Here is a 19,419-nt window from a genome sequence, read left to right on the forward strand (position 1 = left end):
CCTGGACCACATTCGGTAGAAGTACTTCACAACACAAGCTAGACTTTTTCATTCAGCTTGCTGTCCCCTAGAACGATGTTCTCTTCAAATTAATACATGCAGTATACAATGAGCAAATATTAAACGCCTAAATGAATACAACTCGCATTACACAATTACCTTATCAAGAGAATATTTGTCACTTTTTAACAAAGCAACCCAACCCCGTGGGGACTGAGACAATCTGACGCAGACGCGATGCTAAATAGGGGATAGGAGAAAAAAAAGGAAAAAAAATCCAACAACTGTAGAAACTTCTGGCAGGCATTTCATCCTCCCTTTTCCAACACGGTGCGATGCTACTTCCGCTCCCGGAGGTAGAAGAATAAGCTAAAATAAAAAAAAAGAAACAAACTCGTCCAAAACTTTTCTTTTCCGCTCTAATCGTTTCGTATGAACTGTTTGGGTTGACCGTGCCCGGGCTCCAGCGATGTTTTGTTTTTTTTTTTTTTTGCTACGGCTTTCCGTATGTCACCTTTTTAGATTATTAACCCACCATCCTTCTCCCTGGCCACCCATTCTGTTCAGTTTCCTTCACTTGGCTTTTATTCTCCTAGGCGGGTTACACCAACCGTACGGAAGTTACAAAAAGATGAAGGAAAAAAAATGAAACGAAAGATAAAAAGGTGTTTAAGCTTTTATTTCCGTTTTATTTCACACGCCGCACACAGTAGCTAGCGAGCTGTCCCATTGCCTTTTCTCATTACTTTTTGAAAAATAAATTGCTTCGTTAGTCTTCAATCGTCCCCGTTAGCTGATGCCCATCGAGCTGGTGTTTTGCCATTGGGAGTTTGCTTTCATTTACCCATTTTTTCATGCTCCCGTCGTTTGCTATACGTCGAAGCGTTTCTACTTTTCCTCTGCTTTCGTTAGAACTATTAGTAGTTTATTTGTGGCTGGTTATAAAGTAACGGCAAATGATGATGTTTCAAACGTTTAGTGAGCGAGAAGAATTAAAATTCCACTCCGTTTACTTGTTTACTTCCCTCAGCGTCACATGTGCAAACTCCAACGGCTGTTGGTTTTTCTTTGCTTGTTCTTACCATTCCTGTTCCTCAGCACTGTCTGATTGTTTGGCGCTCGTTCCATGTTCGTTTTTGTTGTAGATATAAACATTTCTTTACAATTAAATCTCACCACCAGCAGACGGTCGGTACAGAAAGGCACAAGGCACGAAACGATCGTAAAAGCTGACCATTCGTCGATTGCATTCAACGCAGCACGTGCGAATGTTAACGAGCCGTGTCGTACGGGGTGCCTGGTTTCCGAGTAGTATTGGTACCGCATGTGAGTTCGATTCTGTCCTCCGAAGGGTATGATTGAGCATTTAATTGTTTTTAACCTTGTTGGTTCAGCGATGGAAAGTCTCGTTTATGGTACGAATTTATTCTACCATTTTTCAATGCCATAATATTTTTAGTTTTTCTATTATATTATGGTAATTTTGTTTTAATTTTTATAGCACCATAGTCACTGAAATCAGATTCTTGTGTATACAAAACAATACCAAAAAGCTACATTAAACCTGCAGTTTAATATGAAATCAAAATGGCGACAGCGAGCTAACCAAACATTTCTACCATCATGGCCGTCTGTCATGTCAAAATTTAAAACATCATTTTAACAGTCAAACACCTAAACCTGTGCGTGATCCTGTTTTCCGGGGTGCGGTCCTTCATCCCCTAGGTGCGTTACTAACAAACCCCCTCAGGAGGAAGGGGAAACCCCTCTCCACAACTCCCCCTAACCAGGATATCTCGCTTAATGGAGGCGCCTTATCTTTTTGCTTTCCCGATTTTGTATTTGGTCACAGAACGAAGAAGGAAATAAACTTTCGTCTTACAATGAAATGAAATGAAAGGTGTGTATATATATATTTATTTATCACACCCTACCACCGGGATGGGAAATAAAAATCCTGAACTGGACGTGAACGTTTCCGGTGCCGGTTTTGTGCTTTTGCTGAAGATTTCTTACTGTTCAGCAGCGCTACGCGACGGGTATTAAAAGACCATTCGCTTGTGCGACAGGAGCTTTCCATCACGCGACATGGTTCATGGTGGATGATGGTGTGGGTATCATAATAAAAAAAAGATCCACAACAACAACACTCACAGCAATATTATGGCGCTGCGTAGCATCGACTTCTGGGCGTCCGTACCCGAGCGTCCGGTGGAATGCGTGCGAAAAAAAAAATATACGCCAAGAATGCCAACGGCGAACGTAAAATGTGACGGTGAGAGTGAAAATACGCCACCGATACGCATAGCTTGCGGCCGAGTTTCGAGTCGACGCCTTGTCAGCCCCGCCAGACATTCCCCCCAGGGCATGGCACAATAAATTAGCCCATGCCGATGGGAGGGCCTGCTAAGGAAAACTCCATCCGGTGCCACGTTAACACGACGATGGTCCAGTGGAATTTTACTTTGCAGAAGGATAAACTAAGAATTCACCGTAAGTGTTTGATAGTGCTGCCCGGTAAGTAAGCTGCTCTTCATTGGCTTTATTTATTCTACATCAATTAAACTTTCATCAAGCAAAAACCTCAACCACTCTCCAATGCTTTAAGGTACAACGGTTTTTTAATGATTTATAAAAAATATCATTTAAAGCAAGCCGCTCGTTAAATGCGTCTCTTGTTCGTTTTTTTTTTTTGCACAACCGCTACAAAACGAATATTTTATCAGCACCGAACAGCGCAAATTATTTTATGCGTCCTTCGTTGGATGCGTCATTAGAGCAGCACTACCCTGTAAACAAATCGTGCCCATTTCAATTGGTCAATTAAATCGTAAAACAGCACTGGTAAAGGTTTTGCCGCACCTTCTCCGAAATGTAAGCTTCTTAAAAGTGTTTGCCCTTTATGCTCTTGGTGCCGTTGCTAGCTGGGAAAGCTTTTTCGGGTACCGGGTACCGGTTTAGCGAAATAAAAACACATTCAGCAAAAAAAGGGGTTTCACTTTTATGCTTCCATTTTGCAATTACCTGCAGCTTTAAGGATTGGTTTGAGAAATATGAGAAGGTGTGGAAAATGGAGGGAGCTGTTGTAAAAAAAATCAACAGTTACTAGTTTTTTAATTTTATTTTAAGTAGGTATTAAGGTGAAATTAATTTGTCCAATTTGTAGGTTGCAGGGAAATCCCCGTGCAAAATAAAGTAGATTAAATATTGAAGTTTCTTCTACATTATTACTTTTCAAAATGTACTATACAAATATTAGCGAATTTATTCAACGAAACCTGCACTTTGTTCGTAAAAGAAATTAAATTAAAAGAAGGCTCTCTTATCAAATTATACACTGCACGCTAATCGTACGACGCACGACAAAATTTGCAAACGGAAGCAATTAATGCACTCGTGCTGCAAGGAAGCATCATTCAGCTCCTGTCACTAAGGCGACCCCGTGACACGGCCATCAAACTTAATTAAGAAGTTAAACGCTCACACTCAAACACATTCGCCAACGGGGGTGCGGGTGGGGAGCCAATCCCTTACCAGTCCGCCCTACCGGCGGCTAGTAAATGTGTAAACATTTTCACAGCACCAAAAAAAAACCCGACCCCGCAACCGCAGCCGCGGTTGCCTGATGTGAAGAGAAACAAAAATGGTAAAGGAAAATGAAGCGACAAAAAAAAACCAAAACACACATACCATTTTTAACGTTTTTTGCACCCCGTGTAACGTTACCCACCCCCGGGTGAATTTTCCACCGAGCCGGTACGGAATTCATCAAACTTTCTTTTTTTTTTGACACAAGGGTTGTTATGTTGTATGCGTGTGCACGTTTTTCTTTTCGGGTCCGAATATGGAGAAAAGAATTTAAGCCCTTCCGCAATAATTCCCTTGCTCCCAACGACCCCCTCTCCCACCCCCCTTCCCCTATCCCTCTCCCCAAAAACCCCTGAAACCCCTCAAGAGTTGAGCCTCGAGCGGGACAAGCAATCAGATGAAATGCAAACAAACAAACACTGGCCAACTTGGGCATTCCTCATACCCTTTACACACAGTGGGGATGGGGTTTCTATCGCCAAAGTAAATGAAATCGCTTTAAGACGAGAGCGACCGAGTAGGGTTTGTTTTCCCAACTGTCAGTGGGTGTTGTTTTTTTTTACTATTTTTTGTTTCAAATTGCTTTCCAAGAAGCTGAAGTATCCTTTTCGCTTGTCCTCGGGAACAAACAAAACACAAAACAAAATTCCCCCCGGGAAGGCTCTTAAGGAATCGGCTTTGAGCTTTGAAGAGGTTATTTTGCCCTGCTTTGTTTGCATGCTTTTGACAGTGTCCCGTGGCCGAAATGAAACAGTTTTCTGCTTTACGAACTCATCCGATAATCTCACGAGCTGTGCAGCACCGTGCTGGACTTCCATCACGGTAAGGAGTCTGAGACAATCGCAAAATGGTCCGTGCGGTTAGCTACCCGTGACCAGCTTTCACTGAACATGAGTCACGTCACGTCAACTCGCGTCATCCACACTTTTCTGCAGTACATTGCGCGACCGTGAAACAGAATCCTAACCCAAAAAAAAAAACGGACGATGCCGCCATTTTGATGTTTGCGGAATGTTCATCCGTACATCTGCGCCGGTGCGGAACGTTTCGGACTCAACCTGCTGCTCATATGGTGTGCGTTAGGTGTTCAGTTGCTCGCTATTAGATTACACACTGTGTGTGAGCACGAGCTTGTCCACACGCCGTAAGCCGACACGCCGGCCCGAGCGTCCTGTTACCGTATCGTGCTTAACAACGGTGCGCTTTGAGAACGCAACGGCTCTAGAGTAACACGGTCGGACATACATTTCAAGCTGTTCGCTGTCGCGTGGTTTGGATAGGTTTTGTCCGCCAAGATGAAGAAACTGGTGCTGGTATGCAATACCGTTTAAGCTAACTGATGACCAACACGGAACTAATCTGAACGCTGTTTCGTAATGACGATTATACGACAGAACCCAGAACTCAACAGCTTCTCCAGAGTAGTAAGCATAGATCTCTGATTTGGTTGATAAATCAATATTTGAAGGACTCATTTCTGGAGATTCGGCTAAATCTATCATGGAGTCATCCTCAAGGGTTTTTTTTTTGGGGAAATTGCAATCTACTCGCAGCACTTAAAATTCGAGAAAACTCGAACGCATGTCTTATACTTGAAATTCCTAGGATATTATGGTTATTGGGCTTCACGTTTTCTGACTCGCAATCTTCAATGCAGCAGTCTTTGCAATCCTATGCCATTTTATAACCTGCAGGAGCTTTTCTAGAATTTCATGCTTCTAAAGTTTGGTTAACTCATTCAAACGAACCAAGAAGTTGGATGCCCTGGAATAACATTTTTGGATTTCTGTAGAAAACAGAATACAGATGTTAAGATATGTTTTGTGCGATTTAACAAAACAGGTGGGCGAGAATAAATTAACCGGAAAAAAGGGTTATGCAGGACTGCCGTGCACTGTAATCCACATATCCAGCAGCTGTGTGAGAGTAAGTCAAGTTTTGTCACGCAAACCCCTTCAGCAAAGCTTCGACCGAAAGCCGATTTTTAATTTAATCTTCCTTCGTTAGTATGCTTGGATGTTTTATCCCAGTATTTTAAGAAGACCGGGTTTCCCCACTCTCTCTCTTTCCCTCAAGCTTTCTTTTTCTCTTTCTCTTGATTTGGAAATCTTCCAAAAAGGGTCCGGGAACTTTACATCCAATCTCAAGTCCACACACTTCTAAATCTCCCCTCACACCCTCCCTCCCCCCACACACCCCGTGCGAAAGGACAGGCCGGCGACTATATCCGGCGTGTCCGTTCGGACTTTCAATTCAATTTCCCTCGTCCAGATTTGATTTAACACACCGACGCGTCCCAAAATTAAACGACCGAATCCAACCGGGACGAAAGACATGGTGCGGTAGCTATAGCTTGTACAGGTAATAAGGACGAAATTATTTAAATTGAGATGCGCATCCCCAAGCGAGTCCGTTCGCGAGGGACTAATTTGCCGACCCGGGCAACACTTCGTACTCACGGCTGGAGGTTAGCAAACCGGATTGACGTGTTTGATTTGTTTATCGGAAAGGCTAGGAAGGTTCACCGACGGGGATGAGGGATTAAAAATAAAAAATAAAACTAATAAAACTCCTAAAGCAAGCTTGCGAAGCGGAATTGAAGGGGTTTTTTGTGTACATTTTATTGAAGGAATGAAGTGTCACTTTCCCGGTTGACGGCTTGATGCAAAACGTCGTACCACGATCCCGTACGTATGTCTCCTCGTAGACCGAAGCAAGCTGGATCGGACCGTTTTTGTGTAGAATTTGTGCCGCTGTTCAATACAAGTGTGATTTGTATTGCGCTGACTGATTGAAGGACGGGACTATATGGCGCCCCAACCACGTACAAACGCCGGAACACCGTAACGACGCCATTGTACGTCGCTTCCGGGCGTCAAACGTCGTATCAAACATATCCTTAACTTGCGCTCATCACCTCCAGACATTTCACCACCGCACAAAGCGCAAACCCGTGATGGCGCTGGGTGTGTTACCCGTCTTGTTCCCTTCAACCAACCGAAACATGTTTTACCGCAGCCAGGGCACAGACCCAGGCTACCCGAAAGGAAGCGTTAAATTTGTAACAGAAAATGACATTAAACTATTCAAGTCCGTTGCGCCATTTTTACCACCATCGTTAACACGTCTCCTCGACACAGGCACACATTTGCCTACACACCTACTACAGCGAACTAAGCAAGTACTTCTCAAGTTGTGCGATTGTTTGTATGTGTGTGTGTGTGTGTTTGTGACACGTCCCCATACCGGATGTACGTCCGAGACCGATGCTTCTGACAGCCTTGCCGTATGGCAAATCGTACAGTCGATACGCACGATACAGCTCCATCGGTCTGTGGTACGATGGTAAAATTTTACAGCACCTCATACAACTTCTTTCCAAGGAAAACCCCCGGGGAAAGAAATGGCGGGGAAGAATTTGACGTCAAATTTACCCGAGAGCTTCATAAAGGCGGTCGGAAATTGACATCCCCAAGCATGGTGCGAAACCGGCTGCCCAGAAGGGACGAAAAAAAAACTCATGCTGAATAACGCTGATGATCCCTCGTAATGCGTGATGTCCGTGAAAGCCCCTCAATGTTCTGGATCTGTTTCTTTCAATGGTACCGTCTCTGTGGTAGGAAACATTTCTTGCAGTTTAATTTAAAGCACCGGAAAGTAAAAGGAAGTGCTTGTCACAAGTGTACTCAATGTTCTGACGCGCTGGCTCTGTACCGAAAGCATTTGTATGCGACCAAAACATGCTCATCTGTAGTCCTGTTTTTTCACCCCTAACCGATTAAGGGGAAAGGTACAACAGTGCAAATTTACTTCATTGGGTAATTTTCTTTCTAAATTATTGAAAGATCCTAAACACTTTGCTTGCTAACTTCATGTTTCGTTACATCCACTAATTTCGGAAGGCATCTCCTCATGGTTTTGCGGTTAATATTAACGTCAAGTGTAGATGATCTGCCATTAAGTAGTTATTTCGACACTTGTCCCCAAACCAATATACCCTTTAAGTATGCCCATGCCCATATATCGAACGTCTTAGACATCGCATGCAGTGGTTAATACTCGCTTATACACTTCCTCTTATTAAACCTTTTCATATGCGAGAACAGACACTAACGTTCATCCATACTGATTTCTTACAACAGAAAAAAAACACAACACAACCCTGTGTCTTCCAATGTCCTTAACCTTTCTTGCCACTGCTCACTCTTCCTCTCCACACGCCTCCACACCCATCCCCAATATGGCGACCATTTAATTGAGTATACGAGTCGAAAACCTCATCGCCAAACATGGGAAAGCCGAGAACGACGAATTCCACTGCTAATCTGCTGCTAATGACGTTCGAACGTTCGCATTTGGAGCAACGGTCGTGGCATATGTTACCGGACGGTTCCATAACACTTCGCCCATTCCGCTGGCTAACGGAACAGGGAGGGGTGCTGCGGTTTTGCGGAAATCCCTCCGGAGTCCGGCGTGAATCCAGCGTGGATACTAATCCCGCGCGTGCTTTGCCGAGGCGACGATGGTTAGCAGGATTAGGATGACTTTGCTTCAATGCTAGCCCTTCGGAATTTTAGGATATTTGTTGTTGCGTATTGCTTACCCGTTCACGCTCACCCATTTTCCCAAAACACATCCGACGGCTCAGAAAAAGCGGCTACTAACGCGGAAAGAAAAAGTGGAAGGATTTCCTTTTTGTTTTCTTTCATGTTCGCTTCTCGCGCACACAATCCCATCCAATATTCGTTGGGATGAGCTTTACAACGAAAACAGCAAAACCATCTGCATTTTCGAGGCGCGGAAGATACCCTTGACAAAGCTACCCGCTATTCTCCTTCCCTGTGTTCCTCTTACCGGTGGGATGTGTGTGTGTTCATTCGCCTCCACGGCTTAACACGCGACTTCGGTGAACAAATCTCAAGTGTTTGCCACACTTGGGAGAAAGGGGTTTTTTTCTCTATATTTTCTTCTGTTTCCACCTTAAACGGTTTCTTATGGGTATTGAAAATTTTCACACCCTTCTTTTGTATTTTTTTTTGGCTTGATGAAAGTACGTGAAGGAGGGAGTAAATAAGAAATGAGAGGTGAAGGAGGATCCGAATAAATGATTTTTTTTTTTGAGGTGGAAAATATAAGGGTGTAAAGTGAAATGCTTTCTTGTTCCACTTCAAGTACCCGCGCTTGTTCCCTCTTACACCTCCACTCGGCTTAGGAAAAATATGTTAATACCTTCGGGTTTTTCCTCATTTTCTCGCCAATACTATTTCATCCCCCATCTCCAATTTCTGAAAAAAAAGATATTGTTTTATGTGGAACAACCTTCCAAAGCGACAGGGATGTTCGAATCATCATCCGCAATCGCAAAGCGCAGGGGGGAATATTTTGAGAGGTTTTAAGGCCATTGAACAGCACATTGATCAAAGTAACAGTAAATAGAATCTTAAAACACAACAACAAAATATTAACAAAATTTCCTTCATTATTCACCTTCCCCCCTTTCCGTTTTCCCCGTTTTCGTTATTGTACTTTCACTCCACAATTTACACTGTGGTTAAATATTTTGTTTCTCGCTTTCATTCACTTCATATGTTTTTGTTCTAGCAAACTATAGATTTTTTTGTTTTATTTGTTGAAAACGGTCCACCCACTTGAAATCTCTTGAATGCAAAAGAAGCTTAGCTTTGGGGTTGTAAAGCAAATCCTTCGAGAGGATGAAAAAGTGGAAAATTACACAAATCGAAAACAAAGAAGAAGAAGGAAGTAGACCAGATAGCGTTACCAGACTCCCGACCGTAAGACAAAGGCAGACAAGGTGGCTTAATAGTTGCATCAAAAAAATAAAACTCGAATTGAATTGTTTCATTCTTTACTAGATAGGGGAGGGGAGGACACACACACACACACACACATAGATACAAAAAATACGAACATAAAACTAAACCTACGGCACAGGAAGTAGTTTTCCGTTTTCAGCTTTGAGCCTCTCCTCGGTCTGGGGATAACTCCCCGAAGCACTTTACAAGAAGCGTTCACGGACTTTCGTTCGCAAGGATTATTTCCACCCCAAAAAGTTCTTCTTCTTTACCGTTACGCGGTTCTCCCATGCCATCCCATGTTTTCTTCCCACCCCCACTGCTCGGTGAGGCATGGTTGGAAGCTGATAAAGCGCACTACTAGTGCGTACAACTTTTCGTCACCGTGAGCGAGAACAGTGGTTGTGCTGGGTGTGTGATGCGGGTACTCGAAAAGTTCGTCACACAGCCTGCCATCACCATCGCCTCCAGAACATCCGCGTAGAAAATCGCTCCCACCACCAAAACTACCCTCTTCCTCCATCTCCCCTTCCCTGTACTCTTCCTTCATCTCCATTGCTCCATTCACAGCATAACAGCGAATAGTCGGACTACAAATCGGGAATACTTAGTGCAAATACAAGCACGAGGAAAACATTAACCGAGGGAATCCCCGGCACAGCGGACCAGTGGACACCATTTTGCAATGGAAGGAAGTAGTTTTTTCGATTGAAGTTTTGTGGCACGATCGACATCGAACGACACCGGTTGTTTTACTGGCGCTGTTCTTCTCCTTTGCTAGCACACATAAAACAGTCCTGTTAGAAACTTCCTTCTTTCAGTACCGGTGTTCTCTGTTCTTTCCCAGGAGCATCTTGGAAAATTTGTGTTTTTTTTTCGCCTTGTAACCCACATCAACCATTCAATTTAACGTTCTATTCAATCAATAAAGCCCACACAATTATTTAAAAACAAGCTTCTGTTGCATTCACACTATAACACCCGTTTAGTTAGTTTCTGTGTTATGGATTAAATGAAATAATAATTGAAAAACAAAATTTCAAGATACATGCAATCGCAAATTCTGGTCGAAATAGTGTTAAATATGATTCCCCAGGGACATCGGTAGACTTCAGTCCTTTGTCAAAAACAAAATAAAAACACATTGGTCTAGCTTCTGAGGGTTTTTTTCCGCCGTCTCTTCGGTTTGCTATTTTTTACACCCACTGCATATTTCCCGAATCCCATCAAAGCAATCGAATTTGATCGCGATCGCAGTTCCCATAAAGAATGACTATAAAAAAATATTATGCTCCACCATGTTCATCTACCCGGCTACCTTATAGATCGTAGGATGGTAAAACACTGGACAGAGATGGACATACTCAGTTCGATTTCTCTCTCTCTCTCTCTCTCTCCTGCACCCAGCGAAACCACCCTCGCTGCTTCCGGTTCCCGTTACCAACCAGATCAGCTAAATCATCGTATATAGCATATTTATTGGATGCTCATCGCAACGCAAGTCACCTTTATCACGGAGCTTGTGCAAGAAATCGGGAGCGATGGCGAGGAAGAGGGTTTTTTTTTCGCAACACAGGGTAGGGTGAATGATGCTCTATTTTTCACCCTCCTTCAAAGGGATTTCCTTTGGTTCAGGGACTTTTGCGAGACTTGCTCGCCTTGGTGTCAGTCCGTCTTTAGTGCACTGTTTTCGGAATGTGCGGGTGAATGGCAGAAATTACTTTTTGCAAAAACAAAAACAAAACAAATCAAACAACTAGCAGAAAGAACCAAAAAACCAAAAATGTAGAAAACAAAAAGATTATTGGATGCCGGGCTGGTAAAACTGTGCCCACAGGAAAGCTCCAATCGAACGCAGTGAGTTGGTGAAATATTTCTAACAGATTTTCCCAACCTGTATTGGTTTGACAAATTGGTTTGGTAGGTAAATTTTCGATAGGTTAAGTAAGTTTCTAACACGACAGTCTCTTTATTTGACAGCTGCCAAACTGTTAATTTTAATGTCAATCGAAAACCATGCATTTGATTTTGAAAAATCGTTTGATAATTTTAAAGCAACTTATCAATCCAGATGGCTCACCGGAGTAAGTGACGCTGCAAGTAAGTGCGCGTTATCCGGAGCATTCACGCACACAAACCGAATAGGTCAATAAATTAGCCTCGACCTTCCAGTGCCTCCCTTCCTTCTGGCTTACGCTGGGGAGCAAAAAAAAAAACCCCAAGACCCAAAGAAGAATTTTTGGCCAATCTCAACTTCTGAAGAAAAGCGACGTGCTGGCGAACATTACTTTACACCCGGAAACCGTTCGGGACTGTCACCGTATTTTACCCTCGTTTCTCGTAGGTTTATTTGTTGCTTCGTGCGGTGCGTGCGTGTGAGTTTATGGGGTTTTTTTTGCTCATCTTTTCCTAGTTTTTCTTCATCACTTTAAATTTCCGTCAGTTAATCGCACAACTTTTGTCACAAACCATGGTACCGTTTGCAAGGATACAAAACCATCTCCAAAAACAAACACGTCCGGTGATGTTCACGTGATGTGGTTGTTAAAAATATTAATACAGTTCAAACTTGTCCTCTGTATTCTATCATTGAGATTATTTTTTTTACATTAGTTGGTAGAACATCATAAATTTTAATATTGCAGTCTTTTTTATAATAATGTTATTAAAAACAGTAAAAAAAAACCCCACTAGGGAAAAGAGCAAAACACAGCAGAACCATAAACAACGAGATGATAAGAAGAAATGGCTAGCAATTTCCGATCACGTTAAGGAACACGTTAAAGAGAATCCCTTTGACAATTTATCCCTTTTTTGACCCTTTTTGTGGTCGCATCTTTTTTCTCCCACACGCGGCTAATAAATCCACCGAATGTATAGTTTTGCCTTGTATTGTAGCACATTATGTTCGATATTTGATTGCCGATACATTTCGTTTATCGCTTTTTTCTCATCCTTAAGGCGTGCGAAACACAAGTAAAACCCAATAGATGCACACGCAAATCGCTAGGGGTGTATTTTGAGAAAACACGAGTGCCTACATTTAGGGACATTAACATTAGCTTGACAGAATTATTAACGCTTAGAATGTTATTTTGTACACCGTATTGCAGAAATGTAGGGGTTTGTTCGTTGCTGTTTTTGCATACAACAACAACCGGAATGTATGCAAAACTTCATGACGAAAAGTAACGTATTTGTTACAGAAAAAATAACGTTATTTACAGTTTATTAGTCCACCTTTTAACAGTACTCGTCTGATGCGGATTTGTTACCACTCCCGGATGGTCTCCGCGGGGAAGCGAGGAAATCGAAAAGGAAGAAGTGGTACGAAACTTCGATGGCAGAATGCTGTACGTCACCGGACACAATGTGGCCGGTACCGAATGGGCGAATCGGTATCTGGTTGGCAAATGCCGCAAGTGCATAAATTTATCTTTATCGCTTTTTCACACGCGGTACAAATATTGGTCATTTCGCGAAACAACTTTACGACGCTCGGTCCCGCCTTACCGCACACCCTTTGTTTCTGCGTTCCGGTTTTGTAGGTGCCAAAACCAGCCAACGCCTATAAAAAAAACGGTTAAAAGCGGATGAAGCAAAATGGACGGGAGCAGAGTGTTGTATATCTTTAACCACACTTTTAGTAACCGAGCCAAACGCTGTCGCTGTTGGTGATTTGAAGAGGGTATGCGTGTATGGGGATGGGTTTGGTGGAAGTGGTTTCCAAGTGATGTAAATCATGATGAGGGTGTGGAGTACGGTTGACGACAGGAAGTTTCGTTGGAAGTTAGGAAACAGAAAACGGTAGTTACCGAAATGTTCACCATCCCATGGAGGGTGGATACGGTTCCCTACTACCTTTAAGACGACTGGTTTCGTTACATTCGCCTATTGAAGTCTTCGATCCAGCAGCTTAGCTACGTTATCGTTTTTTTTTTGTTGTTCAACTAATGCTGAGCAATGGCATGGAAATTCAAGAGCTTTTTAGCTTCCTTACCAAGAGATGACATTGTGTCCTTTGTGTAGAAGTGAATCGATACTTGTGTACGTCTTTTTATGGTGCATCTTTCTATATTTTAATAAATGGCATAACGCTTTAGATGGAAGTAATTAATGGTTTCTGTTGGGAAAATGTTTTAAGCACTAATTATGACGATTAGTACAAGGGAAGTGGTTATTATTTTATTGTAGCAGGATCACGCATTTGCCATTAGGTACTTTGTAAGGATAAAGTAGCAATAACTCCTAAGTAACATTTAATAATTTCCTAGAAATTCCGGTCCAACATACTACTGCTCAAGGTGACTTATAGGTGAAGAATTCGGAGAGCGCTTCCTTTCAGTTTTGAACACTTCGATCATGTGACCATTCAGATCAGATTCTTCTAGCCCGTTCACAAGGATGACGCTCAATTCTTTTAATGCAAATTATCCACTATGAATAGAACCAATGATTCACTAATAAAGCATCAAAGATGGCTTAATAAGAACAAATTAATTTTCATTATCGTTCTATATTACATTTTTACGCTAATATACGCGATCTAATAAGCATAATTTTATTTCTCTTTTACATTCCCACTCAAAACCCGTTCCGTTTATGCAGGAAAAGGATACAATTGTACGTACGGTTGCATACCTGCAGGGGTATTCTGCTAAAAAATACCACAAAAACCATTCACTCATGGAAATCATTTCTCAGAATGTCCGCAATGTTAAAACGTTTTTCGCGCATACAAAATGAGAAACGGCAAGAGATGGGAATGGAAATAAAGCAACAAAACAACATTTCCCAGTGGAAATACAGTCCGAACTTTTCCAGTTTTCCCGTTCGGACAAGCCTAGTTACCGTTGGTACGCGATACCTTTTTTTTTTTTTTGTTTGCTATTTCCTAACGCTTGCACCGTGTTTTACCACTTTTACTTTGATTTCGTAAAAATTCCCTTCCACCCGAAACTCACCCTGCTATCGATTTTCATCGAACTGACCACAGGCGGACAGCGTCAATTATATTATGTTAAATGTTGGAATATTTTAGCATGCATAAATGCTGCCTGGTGTTGTTATTGTTTTGCTCATTTGTGTGTGTGTGTGCGTGCGTTGTGTTTCCCTTTTGTTGGAAAATGTTCCCATAAACCAAAAAAAAACACCATCCTTCAAATGCCTCCGGAATCCTTCCCACCACCACCTTCGCAACCCCCATCAGTTCACATTTTATTTACAGCAATGCTGTGCGTGGGCTGACCACGTCGATGCTTTTCTAGCTACGGCTGGTAGGGGAACAAGAAAATTCGACTAGAACGGAATTTTCCACCCGGTTCGGTATGTGCCTTTTGTCGAATGAAGAGGAAACCCCTTGGTTTTGGGGTAAACGAGGGACATTGGTAAAAACAAAACAAAAGCGATAAAATAGCCTTCGATGCCCATTCGCTTGTACTGTCAAACTGTTAGCTGTACGTGTGTGTGTATGTATGAGAAAGCAAGCGAGAAAAATTGTGTATGTGAGAGAGGGACGTAAACAGAGAATCAATCTAAACAGGAAATAAAAAAACACACACACAGACACACACACGGATGCATTTTGCAATTGCATTTTCAAATGCATGCGAGCCGATGGATTCGATTTCGATTTGCCAAGCAAATCGTTCTGTGGGGGATTTCCTTTACAATCCATTTCCGTGCTGGCTTCTGCGTTTCCGGCACTCCACTCCTACAGCTGGATAAAAGCAAATCGAAATCACTAACAAATGGTTGCCAGCCAACTTCTTGCCAACACCCATTCCAACACCGCTATAATCCTTTTCGTTTCGCCTCGTCAGCCTCCCTTCCTCACAGAAAAAAAATGCCACCCACCCCCTAAATGCTCTGTTTGTCCAGCCCGGTTCGTTTTAGGATGGGAAAGGACGAACCACCCACTACGGCCGGTATGCAACAAGGGCCGAAACAACTTTCGTGAACAACACTGTTGGAAAGGTAATTTTGTAATGCGAATTGCATAGCTGTAGGCGCATCCACATTTGAAGCGATCACGGTCTATTCTTACCACTTTTGAAGCGGCTCTCAATTTTCTTACACCCTCCCTAAACTCGCCTTGAACGATTGCAATACACGTATTAAAATTAGTTTTCCTTTTTCGTTGTTGCTTTTGTTTGCGTTCGTATAAAACAGAACGGTGACCGTCAATAATAACTGACGTCTTTATGATGATGGATAAAAAAAGGACTATTGTAGAAGGACCCTCTAAAAGCGACGAAGGATGGTTTATAGTGAGCGAGTGCGATAGTCGGTAAGTCTAAGAAAATTCACAACACACATACGCCCATGAAAAAACAACAAAAAATTCGCTTACCCCTTATAAAAAAAACCTTCTCCCTCCACAGGTTTTCTTCTTGGAAGTGTGCAAAGTTCGGTGACAGATTTTTGTTTTTCTTCCACAACTTTCGTTGACATCTTTTTGCGCTACAAAGGCGAACTGCCAGAAAACGAAGCGCACATTTGCTTGCTTTCTATTAGTAAAATTGTGTCCCGGGATTATATATTCATTATTACAAGCTATCGTTTACGTGCACCTTTCCCCCGCCCCTTGCCCGGGGTTTGGTACACCGGAACAACACCTACGCGCGGAAGAAATTGTGTGCGAGCGGGTGAAGCCTTGTGTGTGTGTGTGTGTGTTTGGTCTGCCAAGAAAATTCAGCAAACCATGTCACGCCCGGAAAAAAGAACTCCCATTCGCTGAGGCTAACGAGGGGTTTTCGGGGGGTTTCGGTTTTTCAATGCGAAACTGGCCACCTTCTCCACAGAATGGCGGAAGGAGACTTTCATCTGCGGAAAGACCTCGTCCTCTCATTTTTTTTCCTTCCCACCAAAACATTGTTCGGTATCGCTTGTGGAGGCGCGTAAAGTCCAAAAGTTAAGACGGCATCCGACAACATATTTAAAATTTGCACGAAGGCTTTAAGCTGCTTGTGAGTGTGGGTTGGTTACGAGGGGTAGTCGGTTAGGAGTGTACTTAGGTGATCTGCGGTACGAAAAAGTATGCCTAGGTGCAATATTTATACCATCACAACTGGAGTTTTACTGCTGTGGTCCAAAATAGACAATAATATCAACCCGACAACGACCAAAAAATCGCAACGTGAGAGGTTTATGAGAACAGCGCTTACATGCCGATGGTGTACCTAGCCGAACGTAAAAGGGCAAAGGTCAATTAGGTAACTTGGTCTCAATGATGCTTACCCACGCACAATAGCACTCACCAGGCTCGATTTCATATGAATATACCTGTGCCTGTGGACAGCTTCCCGGTATGATGCTTTGGTAAAGCTTTTGCATCCATCTTTGTCAGAATTTTTCCTGGAATTGCTCTATTAATTGAAACACTCTCTGCAACGTTGCGCTCGTCATTGGTTTGTTGACGCAAATGTGCATCACCCAAGACTTAGCAATAATCTATTTCCTGGAACACGTTCTGGGTCCCACAGTCAGGATGTTAATTTTCTCCAGTGTGAAGCAATGTACCGCACAAATGTGAATTAAAATCAATGTACGTAGTAGTAGTATATCATGTTTGGGGTATTTTAAATGTTAGGCAAGAAAAAATAACCATTTAATACACATACATACCCTGCAAAAATAAAAGGGTTATTAATGGTAAATGTGGGGTTTTGGTTCTTTTTAGTCATGATTACATACCCAAGGGATGAAAATAATTTCTGTTCAATAAAAACATATATATCGACCAAGACAATACAATTCACAGTAAACTTGAAACGAGCTAAAAATATTAATTCCCCTGCCACTAGCAAAAGGTATAGGATCGAAGAGAAAGAGCTATCACTTTGAACAAAAAGGAGCTCAATCAAATATTGTCAAAGCGTCATTTAAGAGTAAAAATAAAATTACCGACGGGTATCATTAATTAAAAAATATAATTAATTAGAAATTAATTACAATTAACTTATTATCGACTTATAGAAGAGTTTCGTTTTCCACTTGCACTTACCTATTATCCGACACCTTTTCGGTTGATAGTAGCGTTTTAGCATTTTCTTCCAGCCTGGCGCAACGATGCAACGAACTCGCCGTCGGTAGGTTTGTTTTACCTTGCCTTGCGTTTCGTGCGTTGATTGCCGAACGGGGTTGGTTTGTGCTTTTTTATCAGTTTCGGGTGATTCACCTGCAGTTTGATTGGTTTGATCGAAGAGACACGGAAGACGGTACGGATTGGGAAGTTTTCCGCCAAAGACACACACTAAGCACGATCGCATTCGTTTTCCTTCTTTTGTTGTATCACTTTTCCCCATTTCCCACCCATTTCCTCAACATCTCAACATGCCTGAATTGGTACGATCGGTAATTCGATATTGTGTCGGTGTAATAGAATTTAGTAAAGGATCCTTTGTAAAAAAAAATACACAAATCTAGCTTTAACGCACCAGCACATAAACATGTCCGAAAATTGCACACGTACACACATAAATAAAAATGCACACATAGACACACACACACACACATGACCGTGTAAATTGAAAAGAAGAAAACGAAGAGAAAAAAAACTTCCACAACCGAATTGGAAAAAAAAGCTCGCGTTAAGCTTTCCCCCTGGAGACGCCTGGTGTTTGACGTCTGCAAGGCGGGGAATATATCACCGTACAAAAGATAAGCATAAGAACAAAAACAGAAAAGCTACATTCTAACAAATGATATAAAAAAACGAGCAAAATAACTGATCACTGCTTTTCCTTAACAAAACAGCAAATAAAAAACAGATCTAGTACAAGACCTTCAGCTTAGACTCTACCTTTCCTACCACCAAACAACTTTGCTTTTGTAAATTATCTGTCTCTGTCTTTCTCTTGCTATCTTTCACACCTACGTTGACGATCACTCTTCACCGAACTAAACGCTCTCGTTCGATTCGCCACCGAATTCAAATTCAACAGTGAAACAGTTTTACAAACAGATATTTGCCGAATTTATTTGTTTGCCATTTTGTGAAGCGAAGCAGAGGAAGAAGAGAAGGTGACAAACGCACGACGGACCCAAAAAACCGATCGTTCGACGGATTGTGTGCCGAGACAACACCGGCATGGCGGGTTTAAACACAGAACACACCGAAGGGAGACAGAATTCCGATACACCGATCGGTGTTCGCTATGTTTACAGCTGGTGTGGTGAGGGGGTGACGGTTCGCATAGGGGTGGAATGGGTGAAAGGGGGTGTTAAAAAGTAGGCACGATCACGATAACAATTGTAATATGTGTATGTGTGTGTGTATGTAGGGGTGATTGTGTGTGTTTAAGACAAATCAACAACCGTACGAAGATCGAGCCAGATTGGCAGCCAAACGGTTCGGTGTACGTATGTCACTGAACTGTAGCACTTTCACCTGATAAGTTCGGGTCACGACAAAACAACAAACAAAAACGAAAACCGAAACGTAACCGATCGATCAACCGGTGCGCCGATCGGTCGATCGTGAAAGCATGTTCGAGCCTAGAGAAATAATGCGCGATCGCCCTATTACCCCCGTCGTGAGTTCGAATCTCTCTTTCGCCTTTCTTACCGAATGCCCGGACATTGATATCAGGAACAGGAATAGAAAAGGGAAATGGAAGGCGAGAAGATGAAACGTGATTGGGAAATTGACACACACACACACACACACATATGTGTGTGCATTCTTATCGCTCTATCTATCAATATAACCGACACATTTGGAGTTGAGTTGACACGAAGAAGGGGGTGGAGAGAGAGAAAGAAAGACACCAACACACAGACACACTTTTTCAATTTGTGGATTGCAGTGGATTCGCGCGCGCGGATCTAGATACATTAGACTACCATTTTAGGGATTCACTTGCCTATCAGCACCTTTCGTTTCACCCCATTTAGCCTCTCCTCCTTGCTAATGGAGGAAATTTAAATTGTGTGGGAGAAGCGTGATGGAGCGCGTTCAGAGGAAGATATGAGGGTAGTTTCCTTATGCGGTGTGTTCCGGTTTTGACTTGTAGCC

General features: G+C 42.4%; 1 protein-coding gene across 10 annotated transcripts in view; it reads right to left on the reverse strand.

Annotated features, from left to right (window-relative positions):
* Positions 1-19,419, reverse strand: part of LOC125765677 (octopamine receptor Oamb-like) — an 86,411-nt gene that overhangs the window by 66,400 nt on the left and 592 nt on the right. The window contains exon 1 of one of the 10 annotated variants that reach the window (XM_049431069.1): positions 17,407-19,418. The exons of the other annotated variants lie outside the window; for them this stretch is intronic. The gene's annotated coding sequence lies outside the window, so the exon portion shown is untranslated. Of the gene's footprint in view, positions 1-17,406; position 19,419 lie in introns of those variants that run through there. 10 annotated transcript variants of the gene reach the window in all.

This window comes from Anopheles funestus, chromosome X (genome assembly GCF_943734845.2).
Source record: "Anopheles funestus chromosome X, idAnoFuneDA-416_04, whole genome shotgun sequence".
Taxonomy (NCBI): domain Eukaryota; kingdom Metazoa; phylum Arthropoda; class Insecta; order Diptera; family Culicidae; genus Anopheles; species Anopheles funestus.